The sequence below is a fragment of the Mytilus californianus genome, unplaced genomic scaffold (assembly GCF_021869535.1).
Source record: "Mytilus californianus isolate M0D057914Y unplaced genomic scaffold, xbMytCali1.0.p SCAF_2, whole genome shotgun sequence".
Classification (NCBI taxonomy): Eukaryota; Metazoa; Mollusca; class Bivalvia; order Mytilida; family Mytilidae; genus Mytilus; species Mytilus californianus.
Window position 1 is genome coordinate 84,366,891 of NW_026262668.1, and position 25,039 is coordinate 84,391,929.

General features: G+C 31.9%; 1 protein-coding gene and 1 long non-coding RNA gene across 4 annotated transcripts in view; both read right to left on the reverse strand.

Annotated features, from left to right (window-relative positions):
- Positions 1-25,039, reverse strand: part of LOC127730318 (proto-oncogene tyrosine-protein kinase receptor Ret-like) — a 118,987-nt gene that overhangs the window by 17,042 nt on the left and 76,906 nt on the right. The gene's annotated exons all lie outside the window — the stretch shown is intronic.
- Positions 11,258-22,078, reverse strand: LOC127730331 (uncharacterized). The gene is made up of 4 exons (XR_007995045.1): positions 22,024-22,078; positions 17,891-17,986; positions 12,070-12,168; positions 11,258-11,342 (listed from the first exon to the last, which is right to left on the reverse strand). It is a non-coding gene; the product is annotated as an uncharacterized LOC127730331 (long non-coding RNA).

Sequence of the window (25,039 nt, forward strand, 5' to 3'; positions counted from 1 at the left end):
TATGTAAAACTTTACAATTTTTTTTTATGAAAATGCATTATTTCATTGAAACTATATTCAATAGCAAGTTGTATGGGCATTACAAGGAATATTTAACATCTTTTCGCTGTGTCATTTGATCATATTTATTATCTAATATCTATGAGTGACATTAAAGGCGGATCTACCTGTCTAGGAAATGGTAAAGAAGGTAAATGTAACTGACACAAAATTCAAAAACGCACCAAACAAATTCTATGCAAAGGAAAAGATCTTGTATTGTTGTATTTAATACATTTATTCTACATTCACTGCGATGATTAATGCAGAAATACTATTTTTATGAAAATTTTGTGTTACTATGTGTTTTTAATTAAAAACATAATGTAGTCTAAAAGACATATAAAATAAACGTTATAGAAAAATTAGACGAACGCATATTGAAACAAACACCATTGATATTTACGACCAGTCAATATACTAATGAAAAAAAAAGGGTATCGACCGCAAGTTGTTGTTTTTAGGGAATACTTTAAGTTGTTATCGGTTCTGTTCAATATTTCAGCCTTTTTTAGCAACTTATTATTATATTAAATATTATCGAAAGTTAAAAAGATCCACAACACATTATGTAAATTTTCGTACAAACAAATATACCGTTTATAAAACGTTAACAAACTGAACAATTTTTTTATATGTAGAGATTTCGATTTATTTACTTGTAGGCATTCCAACAAAATTTTAAAAAATTTAAAGAGAAATAGCAAAATAAAATGTTTTAATAAATAGCCATATGCATAAAAAAATACATGATATAAAAATAAGAAGATGAAAAGGGCTTAACTCACCAGATCGATACAAAGCTCATATAAGTCCTAACAAAAGCGGAAAAGACACAAAGTACAGATATGAGAGTACTTGCAGTTATTGAAAGCTTGTTCAAAGCCAATAACAACTAATAAAAGAATCGTGTGTCTCAGATTTAAATATCAACCAGTACACATCCAATATCCAATGGATTTAGTGGGAAGACGTCATAATGACTATTCCTTTACAGATGTTTTAAATATTACGTTGCACATTATTGCATCCATGGAACCGAATTGATATTCTTTTATCTAAATTCCTTGCAATTAAGGATTTTTTTTCATCTTTTAGAGAAGTACCTATATTATGCCTGAATCTATTACAATCGGAGTTTGGAGCCACCTGTTTGAACGTGTATTTTAAAATTTGACTAATTTGTTCAGAAATATGACCAAATAAATACCGGGTACCAAATAAATAGGCATCTGATGTTCCATGGAAGATTCAAATCAAGTGATCTATGTTTTGGTTCTTTTGCTTGCTTTTATATGGTATTTAAAGTCGTAACAAATTTTTAAGACATAATCAAAACACATAAAGCAGTTATACAGAGTTCAATGAACTGATTAGATTGTTCATAAAACGCGTCCTAGTGACAATTCCAAATTCGTTAATATTTTTTCTTACGCCTTTTGAAATTCTTCATTTATTGGTATTTATTTTTTATCGTTCGCACGTTCACTCACACACAGATTTTTTCTATTGCATTCGTTCACTTGACTAAAAAGTTTATTCAAATTAACGATTAAGTAATATAAAAATTTTCTAAAACAGACCCCCTCCTTAGCAAACAACAATAGTTCTATTAATTAACTATAACCATAGTGGCATTCATTTCTTGATGTATGTGTTACTGATAGCAGTTTACTTAACTCTCCCATAAAGTATATTTACATTTCCACTGGCTGTTTCATGTACTCTGATGGTATTTCTAATAGTTCGTATGCCAGCAGTAACTCTTTGTTTAGCAGGTTGTAATCTTCCGGTTCTCCAAAGAAACATGAATACAGCAACAACAATAAATAGTACTAAACATAAACCTGAAATGATATTGAAACAATAAGTAAGAATATCACAAGATTAATCTAGCTTCCAAAAGATTTTGCTCAGCCTAAATTGTAAACTAAAGTCTTGTAGATAGATACATATTGTATATATATATTTATATATATATATATATAGGTCATTTAAACGATTAAAAAAAACCCAAACTGAATTGAAGTCAAGTATTGTAATCGTGCGAAGTATATTCAAATTGACGATGCAATTCATTTCTGCACCGACAATTTATCTGTTTTTCTCTTCCCTTTTGAAACAAATGATCATTTTCAAGAAATTTAGAATTATACAATTAATTTAAAAAAGATATATGCCCTCCATAACAGATGAATAGTCGGTGCCTTAAAAATTGAAAAATCATGATGCACAAGTATTTCTTTGCCGATTAGGGCGTCCTGTTTGGTGATACATGAAAATATTTGTTTTGCTCTTCAAGTCATTGGACTCTTCGTGTTTACAACATTTGATTCGAGCAAATCTGACTAGAAAATAATTTGTCAATGCGCATATATAAATAAAAGGAAAACATTTTATAAATTTCGTACGTCCGGAGCAATTTTTCGGATTTACCTTCAACAGGAACACTCAAACCTAAATATTTGAAAGCCGTGAATGTATAAAATACATAGGAGGTATTTGACCAAAAGGGACGTGAAATACTGGCCAAATTCTTAAAGGTCAAACTTGCCTGCGGGAGCTGGATTCTTAGTTTTACTAATAATTTCATAATCTATCAACGGGGGATTTTAAAATAGTATGTTATAAGTCATATACGGTTCTTATATGGTATCATATTTAATTGGGTATCTTGAAGTATTGTATTACAAACTCTTCCTTGGTTGTCATTATGTTGGTGCATGCCCAATGTTTCCTTTTGTTGTATCATTGACAAGACGATTTAATCTCACCTAGATTGGTAAAGTAGTTTTGTATTTGATATATTAAATCGATAAAAAAAATGCTAAGCTATTATCTAATATTCATATATGGATATGTTCCTTTAAATTCTATACCCGAAATGAGTATTCCAAAAGCAACAGTAAAACAACTGATTTCAACTGCATCTCTTCTAAAATACCTTTTGACATATGATCTACAGTTTGCATCGTGAAATGACATTTGTATAAAAAGATTGAATTGTGTCAAAGCTTTCATTATTAGAAACCACCGAAATTATTTTTAATTACTCGAAAATGTTGTGACTTATTGTAAAAGAGAGGCGAAAGATACCAAAGGGACATTCAAACTCATAAGTCGAAAATAAACTGACAACGCCATGGCTAAAAAAAAAAGACCAACAGACAAACAATAGTACACAAAACACAACATAGAAAACTAAAGACTGAGCAATTTAAGACTGTAATATGTCTTAATTTCAATAACTTAGTGACAAGCCTAAAAACAAAAACATTTTGAAGAAATACATACAGGTTCATAAATTTGAAGCTTGAATGATGCATCGCCAGCGTTGTTATTTGTTCTAAGTATGTAGATTTTCTTTTGTTCTTTTGATATTTTTTTTACAATCAATCCGCAGTCTGTCGCGACTGAGGTTTTCCTATTTGACAATAAAAAAAACTTGTCATAGTCTAGTCAATTTGGTGAAGAACCTGCAACTAATTGCAACACAACGTTTTTCTCTGAAAAACAAGTCTGTTACTTTCTATCAACAACATACTAAAAATCTTAGATTTTAGATCTAAATTGACTAGGCTATCAATAGATATTTGACACTATCGGAGATTGACATGGCAAATACTCTTACTTGCAACTATTGCAATGAAAATGTTCTTGGACAGTCCTGCTATTACATTCACATGGGTTTCAGTATACACAGGAGCCATTTCCGACACTAAAATTGTAAAACAAAAGAAATATACATATGTAATAGTAGAATCTGTGACATTGATTAAATCAAAATTTACTCAGATATACTGGAATTATAGCTTGACGAAAGTGTCCTAAGACAAGTCATATGTTTTGTCGTAAGGTGAAAATTAAGACATTACATCATACCAGCTTATCGTAGTGTTTCATAAAACATAGTTACGTTCTTTTCCAGATTTTGATAATACAATTTCACACGGAAAACTCAATACAAAAATGTGCAACAAAAAGACGATTTTGCGTTCACTTTTGTTAATTTTCCTTTTTTTAACGGTTTTGTTCCTTTGACTCATTTTACAGTGTGTATGTTTCTTTACAGCTTCTATCATGCAGATATTCAAGGTTATCAATGGTTTTGCGAATGCTATCCTTAAACTAAAGAATACTTCTAGTATATAAATGTAGAAAAAACTAAATCATACAAAACATCATGTCGACGTGATGAATGAGTATGAAAGAGGCTCACAAGAGTATTTTTTATGGTCCGCTAAAGTCAAAATAAAAACTAACACATGTTATGATGATGCAGGCCACAGATGTGACAGTTTATGTTTCAAAATCAATCATATCAAAAGATACATGTATAAAATTTGCATACACTACGATTATAAGTACCAATTGTGAATTTAAATATACAATACTGTCATTACAATCTGAACCAATGAGCATATTATGTAATAAGTGAAAAGACAAATGTCATCAATTATTAAAATTGAAATTTTTGAAAAGTCAATCAATTTAGAGTTATCTCCCCTTGACTATAAATTTGTTAATAATAGTGTAACATCTCAACTTTTGGGAGCAGATACTGCCTCTTTTCGTCACCTTTAAATCAACAAATAAAGAAACTCTTTTCAAGGTGGAAGAAGGGGAAGGAGGAGGGGATTAAAATATTTTATGAAATTGAGTGTCACCAAATTTCTGTACGTGTTCTTCCTTCGGCAGCTATTTGAAAAAGAGGCTGCATATTAAAACATGTGCTTGAAGTAGCGCCCCCATATCAATTACAAAATTCCAATGAGTTTCAAGTCAGATAAGCACCTATGTACTGTACAAAACTATTTCCTACGTATTTCTAAAATTTACAAAACATGATATCAAAAGACTTAATACAAATAAAAGTTACACTCTTTCATTGTACCATAAAGTCACTTATGCTGCACATAAGTGTATATATCGGCATCTTTTATCTCGCCCGTGTGGTTGGCTGCAAAGTTTGATACGTTCAAAGAAAGCAGAATGGGCAAGGTCGTTTATATTTCGATGTTAATAAAGGCAACAGTAGTAATATAGCTGTTCAATAGTCATAAATCGATTAAGCGAAAACAAATCCGGGTTACTAAAACTTCCCTAGTTTTAACTCTTTATTGTTGAGAATAATATTATGTTCCTAATATGCGGACAGTATAGAAATTATGTGTTTAAATATGAAGCTTTTTCGATCCCACGGTGCATCAATCACAAGTTCACAACAATGATAGTACATGTACATTTAGATTAAATTCCTTATAATTGTCACAACACGCATGGGATAACACATCGTTCTCATAATTTATAATGTGAATTTTCATCTGTATTGGCTGGCCGTTGTTATCCTACAGACAACATTTATTAACAAAACAAAAAAAAAACAAGAAATTATTGCGGTCATTAAAACTTTTATCAGGAAAATTAAAGAGGTTCATCGATTGTAAAAACGTTTATATACATTCAAAATGAAATTTCGGATGTGCAAAATCGAAATACAGACATTTTTATATCATTTTCTGAATTAAAAGGCACCAAAGGTACTTCACGGGTTTAGGGCTCTGAAATAAAATCGTAATATCTTTTTTACCTTGCTCAATTGTTGTTTTCAACATGTTATTTTCGCCATTCTAATATGTGTACGGAATGAAACTTGTTATAAGACTAAAATTAAAGATTGCGTAATACAATCTGATTGAAACACTACACCGTCTTTAGATCTACAGCTTCAACATTTCACGTTCTGTTAATACTTACAATTCACTTCACACAAGCCTCCACTATATCCCTCTTCGCATACACATTTTTCAGGTTCAGAACAAGTTCCGTTGTTCTTACATTCAGGATTAGAGATAGCTACAGTTAGATAGACATAATCTTACAGAAACTTTCAAAATGAAAACAGCAATAAATGCGCTACTCCTTAGATATATTGAATACTATTTTTTGAATTTCATGGGAGGCTAACTTCTCTTGTATTTACCCCTTATTTCTTTTTCTCCTGCTATTTGTCTGAATCCAATATAGGAAGTCAAAGCATACACTGGTATGACGAAATAAAAAAGATCATTCAGGTAAAAAGATAAAATACGAGGTGCACAATGCTATTAAGTATTACAAATTCTGTGACGTCGGATACAAACGAACTAATTTATCACCCAGCTATTATTAAAAGGTCAATATTGATTAATTTTAAATGAAAGTAAAAAGTAAGAAAAATACATAAGAGAAATATATAGAACGATATAAAATTTAATATTCAGTGTGTTTCTCATATATACTTCGTTAGATATGCATGATTTATAACCTTAATCAACAAAGTAACTAAAAAAACTATCTTGAAAATACATAGGTCGGAAAATATATAAATCTTTTATCGATCAATCGAAATGACACGAATTTCTGAATTTTGTTCACCAATAAGATCTCAGACATTACAAACATCGTCAGCTATGCAATTGGGAGTTGAATAAAGATCAAATAATAGACTAATCGGAGAGAAAAAAACTAATAAAGAAAAACACAGATTTTAATTTATCATGGATAACTTTTCATCTTTGAGCTATTATTCTCCTTTAGCCGATTTTACCAAATATTCAAGGATGTAAATGAAAATATATCATCAGGACTAATTGTGTAATTTTCGAAAAAGGTGCATATACTTACGAGTCTCACAAACATATCCTTCATAACCCTGAAGACATCGGCATTTGTCCATTTGGTAACATATTCCATTGTTCTTGCATTCCGGACTACATGTCACTAAAAAAAGGTTTTAAAATTATTTATAATAAGATATCAAACATTAACATATGAATTCGTATATATTTGATATGTGTCTTGAGTTATAATTTGAATTCAACAGATACAGAATTTTATGCGAGGTAACAGCGATATACATTGTAGCTTTTGGGTGATATTTGGCTAAAGCTGTGGATATTTAAATGTTTTTCTTAATTCTATATCAAAGTTATTAATATTTCGAGCAGGAAATTGAGCAGGGAATAATTATATATAAAGATTGCTTTCAATGTTTACAAACAGTGAAAACACAGTTGGACATTTTGTTTATTGTTGGGTATGTGCATGTGTTTAAATGGTATCTCAAACATTTTTATTTTGACTAAGTACCTTGAGTTTCACAAAGATTTCCTGCATATCCCCCTGGACAGTCACATTTTCCTCTAGCAATGCAAGTTCCGCCATTTTTGCAGCCTGTTGGACAAAAATCTTAAAAAACACAAGATTATAATATTATGATTTATCTGAACTTAGTGTTAAGATACCAACGCAAACAAGAAGGACAATACAAACAAGAAAACATGGATTAACTGGAGGCGTCAAGGAGCATGTATTGTTCACTTGGCATTTTTGCATAACATTAATAAAATGCAGCGAGAATATTTGAGTGAATGGAAACTGTGCAGGCCAAAATCTTGACTTACTGATCACTTTTGCCAGGCAGAGTTCTTCTTGATCTATTATATAGGCAAAATGAAACAAAAAATAGCTGCGCCATGAGCGCATGATACGCCCGTCGCTTTATCAAAGAATAAAGTTCAATAACTTCTCAATGTCATATCAGAAATTTATAAAAAAAAAACTAAAGGGAGGTTATTTTAATAGATATAAAACAGTTACCAAAGTTCCTGAAAACTGCTCAAAGCACTTTTGAGTTATTGTCAGAAAACTGGAAAATCACCCCTTTTTTATGAATAAAATCTCATAACTCGGAAACGTAAAATCAAAAATTTATAAAATTCGAAAGGAAGCTTACGTCAATAGATATAAACAATTCACCGAAGTTTCATGAAAACTGCTGAAAGAATTTTAGAGTTATTGTCCGAAAACTGAAAACTCCCTCTTTTTTAATGAATAAAACCCCCATAACTCGGAAACGTAAAATCTAAAATTCATCAAAAATCAAAAGGGAGCTCACATCAATAGACATAAACAAGTCACCAAATTTTCTTGCAAATTGGTGAAATCGTTTTTGAGTTATTGTCTGAAAACTGGAAAATCCCCCGTTTTTAATGAATAAAACCACATAACTCGGAAACATAAAATCTAAAATTTACAAAAATCGAAAGGGAGCTCACGTCAATGGATATAAACAATTCACCAATGTTTCATGCAAATTGGTTAAAGCGTTTTCGAGTTATTGTCCGATAATGTTGACGACGGACGGACGGACAACGGTATACCATAATACGTCCCGTAACCGGGAGTATAAAAATTGTACACAACGTGATTAAATGGGTAATTTCAATCATTTGACTTATTTGTAGATTTTATGTTACTGATAATTTCGGCCATGTCGACTTATTTGTAGATGTCATATTGGTGATCAATTTGTCTGTTTACAGTTTCGCTCTATTATATATTGTCCACCAAAAACTAAAACCATATAAAAAATGTAGTTAAAGGGCAATAAGATGTCATTGAAGGGCAATAATATCATTTAAGGAGTTGACTAACGATTTCGACAATGTTGAATTTGATTGGAGATCTTGTCATGCTGCACTCCAACGTTTCTCTCTATCTATTATAAGTTTCTAGATTGATGCCCAACACTGGATTAATGTGCAAGAAGCGTCTTGTAATGGTAAAAACTCCTATAACGACTCGACTAACCATTTCAGCCATACTGGTCGTTTTTGCAATTAAAGAGTCTCTCTATTTAGTACTGTTTCAAATATGTATAGCCAAATGCAAAAATCGTAAAAGTCGTCTTTTAATGAAAATAACTCCTAAGAATATAAAAACATTTAGATGTGTAATGAAACAGCTTTCTACCCGAGACCAAATAAGGTAAAAGTTAGCAACTATAAGTCACTGTACGGCATGCTTGCATAGCAGGAGACGATTACCCTGTCGACGAACCTGGTCCAGCTCCTTTTGTTGTTCATGCGATTCCCTCAGTTTTTGTTTGTTACCTTTATTTGTCTTTTCCTAATCAATTAAAAAAAAAATTGATATCGGTTAACTACTTTCGCCTAACCTACAAATGTTTTTACAATGATCAAAACCCATTCGACATTGCAAGCTATCAAAGACCCGACATGACAAATGTAAAACAATTCAAAAATACTAACGGCCTGATTTATGTACAAAACAATCAACGAAAACCAAATATAATATAGCGCAACAAATGACAACCTCATGTTACATCACACTACAAGAACACGCTATACAAATCTGTTGAAAAAGGCTTGATTCATTAGATCGATACGAAACAAAAGACTTACAAAAAGAGAAGACTTAAGAAACAAAGTACCGAGTACTGAAAACTAGTTCGAAGCCAATCACGGCTAATAAAAAACCATGTATACCCAAACTAAAATATCAATCAGTACACATCCAATTGATAAAGTCTAAAGACGTCATAAAGAGTCAGAGAAAAACGCGAGCTTGTGCAATTGCAAGTTTCTCTTTAATTATTATTATTTTTTAGAAAATCGAAAAACACCCCAAATATGTAATAATTGTCATTCAAAGGCAATAACTCGCATAAGGATTTGTCTTACTTTTTTTGTCATGTAGACTTAATAATTGATCAGATTTTTTGATCACTTTTCTGTGATACTTTTTCACTACCAACTATAATTTTCACACAAAAAATGACCCCGCAAAATATTGGTCAACATCGTCGAGTCTCAAAGGAGCGATAACTCTAATAAGGCTAATACTGACAATTTTTGCTGTGTTGATATACTTGTAAATCTTGTCGTGCGGATGAAATTTGCTGATTATAGTTTCTTTCTATCTATTATAGCTTTTAAGGATAAAGCCCAAAAACCGCAAAAATAGTTAAAAATCAAAACCAAAGGGCAATAACTCCTATAATGAGTCCTTTGACAGTTTTTGTCAGAATAGATAGTAGTTTAATATCGACATTTGAAACGTGTTTGTCCCGGAATTTTTTTTCTCCATCTATGTCCCTATGTTTTATTTTTAGCCACGAAGGTCTTGTTGGTTGACCGACGGATTTATCGGACATAACTTGTAAAATAGATACTTTATGATGATTGTGGCTAACTTTTGTTTCAATGGACTCGATTGTTTAAAAGGGGAATAGTTTAGTATAAGTTAACGGACGACGGACGCAGGAAAAAGACATCAAAAGATGGCAATAGCTCAAATTGGCCCTGTGGTCCAGATGAACTCAAATATTGGACAGTATAACAGACCACACAAACCACAAACTCCTAAAAAAGACGTTAAATAAAATAGAAACATAAACGAACATCACATTGACAAAACAGCAAAACGGTTTGGGTAAAAAAAACCTCCTCAAAATACTGGAATCACAGTTTAATAAACCAGTTCAACGTGTGTACAACCTAACCGTCAAATAAACACACAATAAAAAAAAACCTGCATGGTTTAGCTACCAACAGAATGACCGCGTACTTGAACAAGAAAATACAAGTCGGCACATAACTGGGAAGCAGGGTCGAAATGTGCTTGCCTGAGCTTTATGAAGCTTTGAACCAGCTATCAGAATTGTTCAAAACTTGTTTTGGTTGAAATCGAATATTGAATGTATAATGAAACTAAGTGACCTTGATGTATGATGCATGTCTATGTGAAAAACAGAACAATATGTAATGCCATATTCTACGGTGCACCATGCCGCGATACATTTTTTGCGAGCAGTTTTGTCCAAAATCGACAACGTTTATACTTTGCAAACGTTCAACTTTCGAAAACATTTAATAGGCGTTATGAGCAAAAAAGAAAAAAAATATTTTTAGGCTAGAACTTACCTGTTATAGTTTTTAAAAGTTTTGGCAAAGTTGTATCCAGGTTATCGTAGGTTGTATCAAAGTAATATTCCGGTTTGGAGACTAACGATTTGAGTTGAATATCATTAACGCTGCTCCCGATTCCTATCCCAATTATCGTTACGTTTTTGCTTTTAGATTTTGCCAGACCAGGTTTGTTTGTTTCAGATGACTGTCCATCAGTTAACAACACTAAAATATTATGGATATGAGTTCGTGCTCCACTCTCGCGTTTAAACATATCTTCACATGCGAAGCCAATAGCACGATCAATTTGTGTTCCGTCCTTTCAAAAATATGTTTTCAATATAGCGTCTGCTATTTTGTCTTTTGTATGATTATCATCGAGGTCAAAGCTTTTTCTAGCAGAGCTACTGAATAAAGCCAATCCAATACGTAGTAAGTCGTATCTGATAGGAAGTCTTTTAACAGCATTGGCAAGATACTCCATGGTTACACGAAAATTGTCATCTCCAACACTACCTGATTCGTCTACCACAAATATAATATCAGATGCTGAAAAAATTACAGCTTTTATCGCATGTTGTTTGGATGGCAATTTCTGTAGTGATATGAACATTCTATGGGAACTTCATATCTACAGTAAATGAATCTAATGTGTTAGTTTACCTCGAATTATTGTTCGCCTACATTTAGTATGTAAACACAAGTCATAATTTGTGGAATATCCACCCAAAATAATAATTGGTTTTCAATTATATTTCAACCTTATTTCAATTATTTTTAAAGCTAGTACCTATTTTTCAGAACTTAATATTTCATGTATTTTAGCCTATGCATATGAAGTACCAGATAAACAGAAGATAAATGGATTAATAAGAATACATTTTAGTTTTCGTATATCAATAAGAACTTTAACGGAAACCAATTTCGTTGATTCGACATACCATGTCTTCCGTGTATATTAAAATTTTGCTTGCAGCTGTAGGCCGCTAGTTTACGTGGCCTCTCCACAATAATGATGTGTATGATATAGTTTTAATGCCTACTAACTGAGAATGCTAGACAATGGGAATCAGACAATGTTTTTACAAGTGAGATATTAAATTACTGAAATTGTTTGGATAATGAAAACAACACATTTAAACAAAATTTCTGTCAGCTGAGGTTAAATGAAAATTATTTGAACTAGTAATATATTTCTTAAAAATACAAAGTGTGCTTATCAACGGTATCACTGTGCTGAATACTTCAATGTTTATAACTTTACAAACATACTTACGATTAACCTCACAGAAATCCCCTGCATAACCTGCTCGACAAGAACATTTATTTGGTCCGAAACAATCCCCGCCGTGTTGACAAAGAGGAAAACACTCATCTGTTGAAAAATAGTAATTAATCAACACTTTCTTTTTCAAACATAAATTTGTATTATATATACGTCTAAACGTGACAACTTTACCACAGACGTTCTCCATCGGATAACCTGTAGTTATACAGGGCTAACACCATAATTTACATATACTTCGTCTCAAATTTAGCCCTTCAATGTTAGATCTATAGATTTGTCGGATCACAAACTGGATGACTTTAACCGCATGAAAATCCTAGTGATTGAACAGAACATGACTGGAGTGATGCCCAGCGACAGGCTGGGGAAAGCTTCTGGATAAAGGAACTAAATGTACTTCATCCAAACGACATCAACAAGAAGTACTAGCAGTTTTATAGAGGGGCTCTTCTATTATTTTACATACATTTATACATACTACAGCATTTCTGACAATTTGGGATGTATATATACGCAGGAATGTTTATAGAATATTGAGTTATGTTTTATTTGATGAGGTTCCAGATTTGGGATTAAATCAATAGACCAAAACTTACCTGTATTAGTGAACTATTTTACACAAACAACTAGTATTGTAAAAATTATTGAGACTGTCGAATGCTATTTGTTCAGCCAAAATATTTGTCAACACGATTTTATAACATCATCTTCGTATATTATCATCTTATATTAGTACCTTTGCTCAAATCTTTAGACTATCACGATATCTGTACACAATAAATAAATTATATATATGCCTAAAGAGCGTATAAAACAACACCTAGTTTAAAAAAAGGAAATAATAAATATAAGTATCTATAAATATTTCGGATTACATATATCCTTCATCAGAATGATGATGATGATGTAAAATGAATCATAAAATTGAGAAATGAAATGGGGAATGTGTCAAAGAGACAACAAACCGACCAAAGAGCATATTTTTTTATACTGGTTAAACTAAAACAATCTTTACCGTTATACAAATTAAAATTCGATCAACACTTGTAAATTTCTAAAATTTGAAAGTTGACGAAGGTCAGGTATTTACAACAGAGACTGCATAGACACGCATCCCAAAAGAATAGTAATGTGCAATAAGAGCTGGTACAATTCTAAAATTTCACTATTGACGAAAGTTAAGATATTAAGTTATTACAACAGAGAAAGCGTAGATATACACCCCAAAGAATATACTAGTTCTCCAATGAAAGATCTTGTTATTTAACTTTTGAAATACAGCATATCAAAAATAATGGAATACATTATTTTTGAAGTAATTTTATGGATGATTTAGAAAAATTGCTTTTGATTGTCGTTTCAATTTTTTTGATAATAAGGACTTTTCTATTGTCTTTAACACACTACCATACAATCTTTTCAAACTGAAGTTTTCTTATTTAATTAAACAGTTCTTTGAAAAATCTGATTGTAGATTTTTTTGCTGCAACTCATATAAAGCCTTCTTCTGTAGTGAAAAAGGTAGATATGCTAGATATATTTACTGGAACTGTGATGAGTTGATTGAGGCTGTGAATGTTCTCAATATAAGTTTCGGCAATAAACGTTATCAACTGGAGGTAGGTATTCCTATGGGCAGCAATTGCGTCTCTTTATTTGAAAACTTGATCATGTATTGTTATGAATGTGACAGAGTATATTTTTACATATTTCATTAATTAGTATTTTACATTTTATTACATGCCGGATATTATACTTTATTCATTCACTCTGATCATTTGATCTTTTGATTTATAGTTTATTATCTCTTCGCGCTTTAAATTGTATGAAAGTTCTAGTCAGTCATACTTCATTGAGCAAAATTGTAATTGTATCTACCTGTCCAAATCATTAGTAAATTAATTGTCATACCTTGTTTACCTTTATGGTCAGTTCTTATTGGTCATTCAGGACACACCTCAGATTTTGGAAAAGAAGTAATGGTGGTTAATTCTTGAAAATTGGAGACATTCATATTTAATATTTACTTCTTATTTAAACCGTATATAGTGATGAAACTTATTTAAAGACATTCTATTTATCGCTCGTTAGTACTCACTGAAGTTTCCATACTTTTGAATCACTGTAGTTATTGGAAATTACATTCTTAATATCTGGTAAGTAGATTTTATGTTCTTTGTGGTGTATGAAAGGCGTATGCAGTGCATGCTGTACAATTCTGCCCGTTTATAGGTAAGTATGCCCATAGACCTTAGATATGATAGGAGTAAGATAGTTTATGTATTAATCTGAGAATATATGATTTGAATCTGTAGTTTGGATGTAGAAAGGGAGTTTTACGAATGATTTTGAAAGTGACCTTGACCTTTCAGTTATGGATCTATGACGTCACATTGACAATTGCGTTAATATTGCCATAAATGGTTATTTTGTGTAATAGCTTGATTTTATTATATCAGTCTTTAATATGTTGTATTTTGTAAAAGGGATCATTATTTTCCTAGATCCTAGTATTTACTATTGTGTATTATTTTCAGGACACATAGATTATGATGTTCCTGTAACATACTGGTTGTACTGTAAATGTTAGATATATAACCTGGTTCCACAGATTGGTAAGGGTCATATTATATTGTACAAAAATGTCAGTTAACTTGAGTTCGATAATAGATATTAAACATTACAGTAGTGCATACGAACTTAATAGCTAGAATACTATAGTGAACAGTTAATAACCTTTGTATGGAGTAAGATACATTCGACCTGTTTATAATACGCTTGGTTGATTATAATGATATGCTATTTGATACGACTTATCAGATATATGTATTTGTATTTAGAAATATAATTGCAAGTTTGTTGCATATTATGAATGTCACTGCATTCTTGATACTCAGTATAGTTTATTGTATATGGAATAGAATATTTCATCCGATCTTGTAACATTGTTATTTACAACAGTATAATATTTGTATGATTCTAGTATAAGACTTTAATAAGACTGTGATATTGATAAATGTGATAATTCTATGCTATTATTATTGCAGGGTTATTTTCCCTATGTTTACTTGTATAATAAAGTGATGTCAAAGAACCCTAGACTTTATGGAACCCCCGTAAAACAAGACTATTATATGAATCATAGTTTATAGCTAAGTTTAGCAAAGATTCGTCGCAATTCCATTAAATTAATAAATTAAATAACAACTGTCATATTCTTAATACTATTTGTCCTTTACAAAATCAAGAATTATCTTATTATACTGCAAATCTATCTTGGGGAACTAACTTAGAAATAATTTTAAAATAAACAGCAAAAATTGTCTTTTTTTAGTTTTGGATATTGCAGATTGACACGGGAAATTCTTTACCAAAATGTACGATAACAGAGACGAGTTTTTGTACTCTACTGTTATTTTGTTATTTTTTGGACGATGATGTTCCGTTGGATACTTTTACGGTGTGCATATTTCAATACTCTTTAGCTATATTCGTATCTTACGTGATGATTTTAGATTTCGATAAACGTTATCTATGAATATCTGGTATATTAATTTTAGAGAATTCGTTTCAACAAGTTACTTAAATTTTTTTACTACATTCTTTCAAAGATATAAGGATTAATTTCGAATTTTGGCTGTACCTTTAGAATTCTTATTACAAACGTAAATTCGTTTCTAATTTTACGATGGTGTTGTTTATAGTGCCCGTAAATTTAGATAAATACATGTAAACTCAAAAATCTTTAAAATATACCTCTTCTTATTTGTTACCAATTTAACACCGTAGTGAGATATTTGAATATTGTTTTTATTATCGATACAACATCGATCCTTTGTTTGATGAATTAAAATATATATTGCTATACAGTAATGGAATATATGGTCCTACATCATGCCGATACAATGTACTTATATTTTGGCATCGCACTAGGTCATTCTTTTCTCAGACTGTTTAGGACGACTTTTTGCGTAGTACGCTGGAAGTATCATGATTGATACTAATGGCTTGGAAAACATAATCTATTTGAAAGTTGTAATTGGCTTTGAACTAGCTTTCCGTAACTGCAACTACTCTCAGATCGGTACCGTGTGGCTTTTGTCTTTATATTTGTTGTAATGTGTTCTTCGTGCCGATCGGATGAGTCAATCAATTTCCAACTGATATTACAGTTTGTTATTATGTTGCTTTGCTAAATTAAGACGAAAGTGGTTTACGATGTTCAAATCTCGCAAATCAATTGAGAGGCAAATCAAGGTAACAAAAAATAACTTGGGGAATCGCACGAACTGCAAAAGGAGTAAGACCGGTGCGCCGACAGGATACACGTCTCCTGCTGTACATACGTCCCCCAACATGCGAATCCCCACTCGGTCAAATGTCACAATCGGAAATAAGACACAATCGGTAATATGACAGATCAGACTAATTAACTGGTATCTAAAGATCTAAGATGGCGAACACATGTCACTAGTGAGTAGTATTTGTTTATGAAGCACACCCTTGTTGACGAAGTCCGCATAGTGTGAACATACACGACCGTAATGTATTAACTCAGATATTAAAACGCCAAACGACGGAGAAGAGTGTATTACTGTTTGGAAATGGAAAGTTAACAATTGGAAAGTTGAAATTATCACTTTTCTCACAGATTTTAGGTTGAAGTCGTCCTTCTGTGTAAATATCGAGGAAAAAAGATCAATACACGAAGTAGTATTCTTACTATTCCTGGGATACACGAGATGGAAGCAATCATTGAAGTGGTGGTAAGAACTTTAAAAGATGTTTAGTCAAACATCTTGGCGACCGGCGTTGTATCGTTCTTTAAAAGTATGTTGCGAAGTAAAGGTATCCAGTATAAAGATCTGAGAATTTCATCGATCTTGTATGTTACCAACAAAGGAGAGAAGGGCGGATTTATGTTTTTTTCTAAAATCTCTCTCGAAAATGATTTAGGGGTATGTGTGGGATTCCAAATTTTGCTGTGAATTCCAAATTCATTAGTGTGATATTCCAAATAACTATTTTTGCATATAAAGACAGTATTGTGTGAGGCTTAAGCTTTGTCTGCTGTAACAACAACGAATTTAGTGCATGTAATACTTATCGCTGGAGGTTACGAAAAATATCCCACAATTAATCAACAATGACAAGATAACAAAAAAGAAGCAATGAATGATTTTGCTAGACATGGATATTGATGCAGCATTTTGATTGCTTATATGATGAACCACACGTTGGTTGAGAACTCTGAAACAACCTGAATGGTTTAAAACTTTTTAAAAGTGAAAAATTTTACATACACTACAACCAATTCGTTGTCTTGTAGTACTATAATGTAGTATACAATGTAAATACAAAAAATGTGAATGGATAATCTCATGGTAAAAATATTAAAACGACATTTATTGGCTAAAATAACAATTTTGTCCTGTCCTCATAGACTATTTTCATTGACTTTTTCCATTAGTACTATTTGCACGTGTAAGCATAATTTTTGTTAACCTCTTGACAAATTGTCTAGTTTGTCCACTATGGAGAACATTGAAATAATTGTAAATGTTGTTTTCCTGTAATCTTATATTTTCTTAGGTTTCAATTTGCTATAGTGCAATCATATCAAACTTATTAAAACACTTTTAACCCTGTTGATCCTTTTGGAGTTCATACGATTCCCTCAGTTTTTGTTTGTTACCTTGAATTGTCTCTTCTTAATCGTTTTACAAAGTTAGAACTTTAGTAAACTACTGTTGCTTTACTATATTAACAATAAATGACCAATAATAAATTGAATAAAATGTTAGCTTACGACCAGAACAGACTCCTTCTACAGTTCTGTTTGAACAGCCACATTTATTAGGTCCAAGGCAGATCTCACTATTTTGACAGCCAGGATAACAAATAGCTGAAATATAACACATTAAAACATAAAAAAGGCAATATCAATATCTTAATGCAACGGTTATCTAAGCATAATGTTTCGAAGCTGTCTGTTTATTTCTAAAGGTATGATATTTATATTATTACCGCTTTTCACTTAATTCAAATTTAAAAAAAAAATTGGATCGTGGTATATAAACTGCTTATGTATTTAAATTCAATTGTGGGTTTTTGAAGATATACATCTTTCATATAAACATCTTATCCCAAACCACCAAGAACTGTAAAAGAGAGAACGCTTACAAGTTGAACTAAAATGCAATCAGGCTAATTGAAGAATAGGAGGATCTGTAAAAAAAAAAAAAGGAACACACACACACACACAGAGAGAAAAAACAAATACACACACAGAAGAAAAAAAAACAAATAAATAAAAATATCCAATCTGATTATTAGCCATGGCACGTTCTAATCCATGCAATTAAATCATTTAACTTTCTTTCCCATATGATACATAACACCGATGTATTTGTGACAAGTAAAAAATTGAAAGAAGAAATAGACATATATATTTTGATTAACTCTTGAGTTGTTCTGATCCCAATACTTGTTCATTATACCTTTTATATCATCTACCTAAATTTGTTTGATTTTGAATTTATAAACGCCCTCCATTAGTTGCACTAGTGGATTACGACTGCCGATGAGTTTGTAGACCGACGGCTAAATGTTCTAGGGATACACTTATAAGCGCCTCTCATTTTGTCGCATAAGAGAGAGAGAGAGAGAGAGAGATAGAGAGAGAGAGAGAGAGAGAGAGAGAGAGAGAGAGAGGGGATATCAAGGGGTCAATTGAAAATCAATCAGAATTAAGGATATCAAGGGGCCAATCGAAAATCAATCAGAATAAAAACAGACAACACCATGGCCAAAAAGAAAATCTACAAAACAACTATGATAAAATACTACACAGAAAACTAGAAATTTAACAATATGGACCTCAAATGTGTATAAAACAGTGGCGTAAAATACCACTGGAACATTCAAAACTCATTAGTACAAGTGAAACTGACAATGACATGTCAAAAGACGACGAAAAGAAAAACAAGTTAACATAATTCTAAATAGAAAACCGGAGACTTAGCAACACGATCTTGAACAAAAACTGGAAGTAATCTCAGGTGCTCCAGAATGGAAGGCAGATTCTGCTCCTCTTGTAGCATCCTTTATGTTTCATCATGTATAGTAAATATTCTATGATTAAGTCTCATTTGTTGATGTCACAATCGAGGAAAATAGAACGGGATTGTGGTTTCGACAATTGGAACATATCCGTGGTCATATATAAATAACTCAGATATTCCATGACAGTCAAACAACTCGTGATGGCGTCCATAAACGCTTGATGGGATTGGATCCCTAGCTTCATCGAAAGCAACAACCCTATTTCTACGAAATCATCATAGGAAACGCCGGCTCTGGATTATCGTTTCAACTGGGATAGATATACTACATATACAGATGCCACTTGGATTTTGGTACATAGGAATGGAGGGTTCACTATTGTAAAAACGATATCTAAGCTAACCCTCATTAGCAATTTCTAGATTTTACTCAAGATACAATTATGAGGATATGTGTATCTGTGATATTTCAAGCTTGATGAGATAAATAGGTTCAACATTTACCAAACTTTGAATTATTTAGTGAAAGATCATAATATATATAGCGAAACGGGAAGTGAAAGGGTGCGTGTAATGCTAGCTACTTAAACGTAAAACATATGTTGTCTATGAAAAATTAAGCATCTTGATGATATCAGCTCATGATATTTTTTTGTATTTGAATGAGAGTGGGTTTTTTTTCTCTCACAAAGTATAATGTATCCCTTCCTAAAATAAGTTGTATGTATCTACGTTAGCAATTCTTTTATTAAAACAAAGCTAGACTAATTCTACCAATCTATCTTTCAGTATATAATGGGGAATACTAGTGTAAAGGGTAGAGAAGTCAAATAGTGTTATATCGTTGCAATATGAATGATAGTTAGATTGTTTGTAAAATAACAGAACCTTGGAATTTTTTAGTTTACCACATCTGATTCACACCGCCCCTAGCGTAGGTAGTTGCACAGTAACTCTGAAGTCCGACTTTGATTGCTGAGAACATTGATGTTAATAGTTTGGAAAGAGGTTTCTTGGAGCTCTTGGTAGACCCAACCGTTGTTCTTTAGGTCACTTGCGTAATTTTGGTATCCAGTACAGTGATGGAAGACCTATTTCTTCATCTTTGGTACAAATTCCAAAGGAAGACAGAACAGACCTATGCCTGCTTAGGGTTTCTATTTTTGTAAGTGTGGTGGCAGTGTATGTTGAGTTTCCAAGTTGTATTGTATTGTCAATACCTAATTCCGTTATCAATCACTTTATGTAATATAATTTACACACTTAAACGATGCTGTTATAGGCTTTATCTGCGGGGATAGCATATATTTTTGTCAAGGAGGCACAGGTGCCTACCAATATATAAGTCTTTGAAAATGGGTGTAGTACAAGTGTTCATAGACCCATTAATATTTTTAATTCTAATTTGTATCAGAAACCTCCTAGTCCCTTAACACATACGGAAAGAGTATCCACCTCTTGTTTTTTTCGCGTTTAGCCCATTGTCTGGCATAATCATCAACTGAACCCATAAGTATTTTTAAGGGGTGTTTCCAAGTAACGGATTTAGGCTCACGATATTCTTTCTATGGAATATTGACCCTTCTTAAAACATCCCCTTTACAACTAAAATAAACAAGTATTTAAATATCCAGAGCAAATTCCTATCATCAAGCTATTTCAGTACAGTGTTGTTTGACACTCCCACGAAAATACTTTCTGTGTTCAGAGCTTGAGCGCTGATGACCGAATTTGTTGAAATGTTTGCATTTTTGCTAACATATGTCAAATATCAGTGAGATTTGAATTCACGAAAATTTGACGTTTTGGGGAAGGAAGTGATCCTTTAAAACTGAGACAAGAGAAAATAAAACATTTGCAATGTATACTCATAAAAAAAAAATCTCGACAATCAAGCCAAAGTATACGTAATTGAGCGATATTTACTATTGCTATTAAAGTTTGTATGCATATGAAACTTGGTAAAACTCCATCTGAATATCTAAAAATATGTATTTTTAGTATTCATACCGTCAGGGATACAGGCAATACAGGCGTGTAAAACGTTATGAAAAGTATCTATAAAAGTACAAAATGTACGTAAAATTTGTTGAAAAAAAAAACGATGTCAAAATGCAGTTTTTCTTTAAATTGCAATTTCGAATTTCCATACTCAGAATTTTGTTTAAACATTATATTCTATTTGTATGAATGTTTCAGTTTTAATGATATGAAAATATTAGGCGGTCATACTATCGTGTTTGCCAGTAGAAATCCATTTATCTCGTTATATATAGTGGAAAAAGTTAAAATGACAAAATAAGCGTAACATTGTGACAACGCCACACTGCAAAATCGTAATGTTACATGTTTTTTTTTAAAACATCACTCAAAACTAAATGAATTAGAAAGCCAAAAATGAATCCGGTGACACCCTTATATGTTAATATCAATAAAACAATGTTTGCACCAATAGCATATACTTTTTGAAGAAATTCATAGAGTATATTAAGACAGAACAAATAACAGCTAAATATATGATAAATATAATAAATGTATGAAGTCAATAAAAACTTGTATTGGAGTTTGGCTTATGCAATATTTTTTTTACGGACACCATTTATATTCCTGCACACCCCTTGTAAATCAAAACTCATTACAGATACCAGGCTTATAATTTTGAACGCCAGATGCGCGTTTCGTCTACAAATGATTCATCCAGTGACGCTCGAATAAAAAACCCTAAAGGCCAATGCAAATGTATAACTAGTATTATTCCTCTATGAACAAACATTTAGATGTTTCATTTGCTTAGACCAACCCTTTAGTACATTGTAATATACATAAATAATTCAGAATTTCACTAAATACGAAATAAATACATGCATATTAAACTTACGAACGTCGCAAGTATATCCTTTCCATCCATTGCAGCAATAGACCTCTCTGTAACTTCTTGAAATTGAACACCTGCATAAATTTGAATATTGTAATATGTTAGTTTGTATTTTATAGTGTGTCTTTCTATGCTGTGATGTTACACTATTGTTTCAGGTAGGGTACACAATTGTTTCAGGTAGGGTGAAGGTTGGCGCCTATTAAAACGTTTAAACCCGCTGCATTTGTTTGCACCTATCCTGAGTCAGGAACCTGATGTTCAGTGGTTGTCGTTTGTTGATGTGGTTCATAAGTGTTTCTCGTTTTTTTATAAAGATTAGGCCGTTGGTTTTCCTGTTTGAATGGTTTTACACTAGTCATTTTTTGGGCCCTTTATAACTTGCTGTTCGGTGTGAGCCAAGGCTCCGTGTTGAAGGCCGTACTTTTACTTATAATGGTTTACTTTTACAAATTGTGACTTGAATGGAGAGTTGTCTCATTGGCACTCATACCACATCTTCTTATATCTAGTTATCAGTTTACATGCGATTATTTTATTCTTTTACCAGATTAGAACATGCTTGTTCTATAGACATGTCAATACGGCATCAAAGCACAACAAAACTGCGGGCTCGTTTCATTGAAAATATCTTCAATTGGGATATTGCTTTCATCTGCAATTATTTTTATAAAGTTTTGCGAGTTTCAGAGTTTTCAATTTTTCTGTCGGCTATTGCAATCCACGGTAGATAAATTAAGTACTGTTGCCATAATTGAACTATTTTTTGTCTTCGTGATTTGTATCAAGGGTCCATTCTTATATTACCACCTTTATAGATGAAATCGTTGAGGGTGGTAATATGTGTCAGTACTGCTATTTTAGTTAGCAATTTGTGGATCGGAGTCACCGTTTCATTTTGTCAAATAGGTGCTTTGCCTATGAATAATTGATTGTTTTAAAGATAAACAAGTAGATGGTACACATCCACTTGTATACGCCTCTGTATATTTTCGTCTGATGTCAAATGTTCAAACAGGTGTAGAAAAACAGACAAAGACTATGAATTAAAGACCTGATTATCTGCCTCATGCATAGCTCTTATTCCTTGTTTGGGTTTGGCTTTACTTTTGGTCTTTTTTGGTTTTATTCACTCTTCAACGTTTGTATTGATTTTGGAATTTCAAATATTTTGGCCTAGAGCATCCCTAAAGAGACATTAATTGTCGACATTAGCATATTGTGCAATCAAATTGATATCGTTATTCGTTATTCTTAAATTCTATGCCAGATTAAATATTTAAGTTCAACATTGACAAAACTTCATAAAACAAACGGTGATACATATAAAAATATCTTGTTATAAAGGTGAAACTATCACTTTGAAAAGATTGTCAAAGTTACCAGCTGGCTTAGAATTTGGAACGCCATTGGCAATTATACAACATCTTCTTATTTTTACAGCTTTTGTCGTCATTAATGCGCGACCGTCGTGATTATAAAACTAATTGCGCTAAAAATTCTGAAGAAATGCAGTGTATTCTCTAGAATGAACAGTCACAATGGTATTAAACATTTGTTGAAAATGATCAAACATATGTTTCTTGTCTTTGTCTTGGCAATTACGTCATTTTTACATATGTGATAGTCATTCCCTTTCTATAATCATACTTTGTTCGTTATGAACCCTTCCAAATACTGACGTAAACAATAATCTACTGTTAACTGTGAGTTTCTACTAATACCAAATCTTTAGTTTTTTAGTTGACAGAAATAAAATGTGAAGCATTGAAAACTGTTAAAACCAACCACACGAAAATATGCCAGTCCCTTGTCAAGAATCTCGTCAGTGATACTCGCCGTCTGTTCACGTATCAGCATATTGAGCGTATAGTTTATTCATATCAATTCATTATGGTAAAATATCAGGATACATACCCGGAACCACTAATATGACAAGAACTAGCGTCATACTGGTATTGTTTTTGTCTCTTGCAAAAATGTCTACAAAGTATAAAGATATAATATAAGGATGACAGCAACATCACAGGTTGTCATTTGTCAATTATTTAACTTATATGAATGACTTTTGTATTATTTTCATCACTAACTTCCATTAATTACTATAATCAAAGAAACGCAGTACTGAACCATAACGGACATAACCTAAACCATGCCATCACTTATTGTAGAGAATTTTCATTCTTTCAACTTAAATTATGTGCAATAGAAGGGATTTTTTTTATCAAGAAATCTAAAATAAATTGTAATAATGTGATGTATTAGACCATGAAAGAACATATTGTATGTGTGAAAAAAATTAGGTCACTTTAAAGGTTAACGTATGTAAGCGTTTTTCAATGTCACAGTTTTCTATATATTGGAATAAAATATCATTTACAAACATACTAGCTATATAAAAAAACTTCTGACCAAGAGACGGTTGTCTTCATAACTTCATTTGTAAAAATCCTTACTTTAATACTTGAATTGCATTGTCATTCAATACAATACTTTACTATGTGATGACTCAGTGATGACCCAGTGCACAAAATTTTAATTAGTATGACAGCATTGCTTCCTAAGGATTTTAGTTTTCTTGTTACATATTATATGTTCCTGTAAATTATTTGAGTTTGAAAAAGGTATGTGCATGGTCAATGTGAATAGAATTCGACGAAATTAACACATATTAGCCATTATGTACGACCGTCCTCAATAAATAACGGATAATACGCAGCAGCCACTATGTACGACCGTCCTCAATAAATAACGGGCAATACGTAGCAGGAAGTACGTAATAATGTAAGAATCGATATAGCAAAATCCAACAGATTCAACCTTCACAAACTCAAAAATTTGGGTTTTGATTTTGGTATTATAATAGCCTATGACATTGTAAAATGTAATATATTGTATCACCAGATGAAAAAACCTTTCCCCTTTGAGCGAATTTTTTTTCAAAGTTCAATCATCTTCTCCAGTCAATACGTAATAATTCAATGTCTATAATCTACAAGGTGATTTTGATTGATTGATT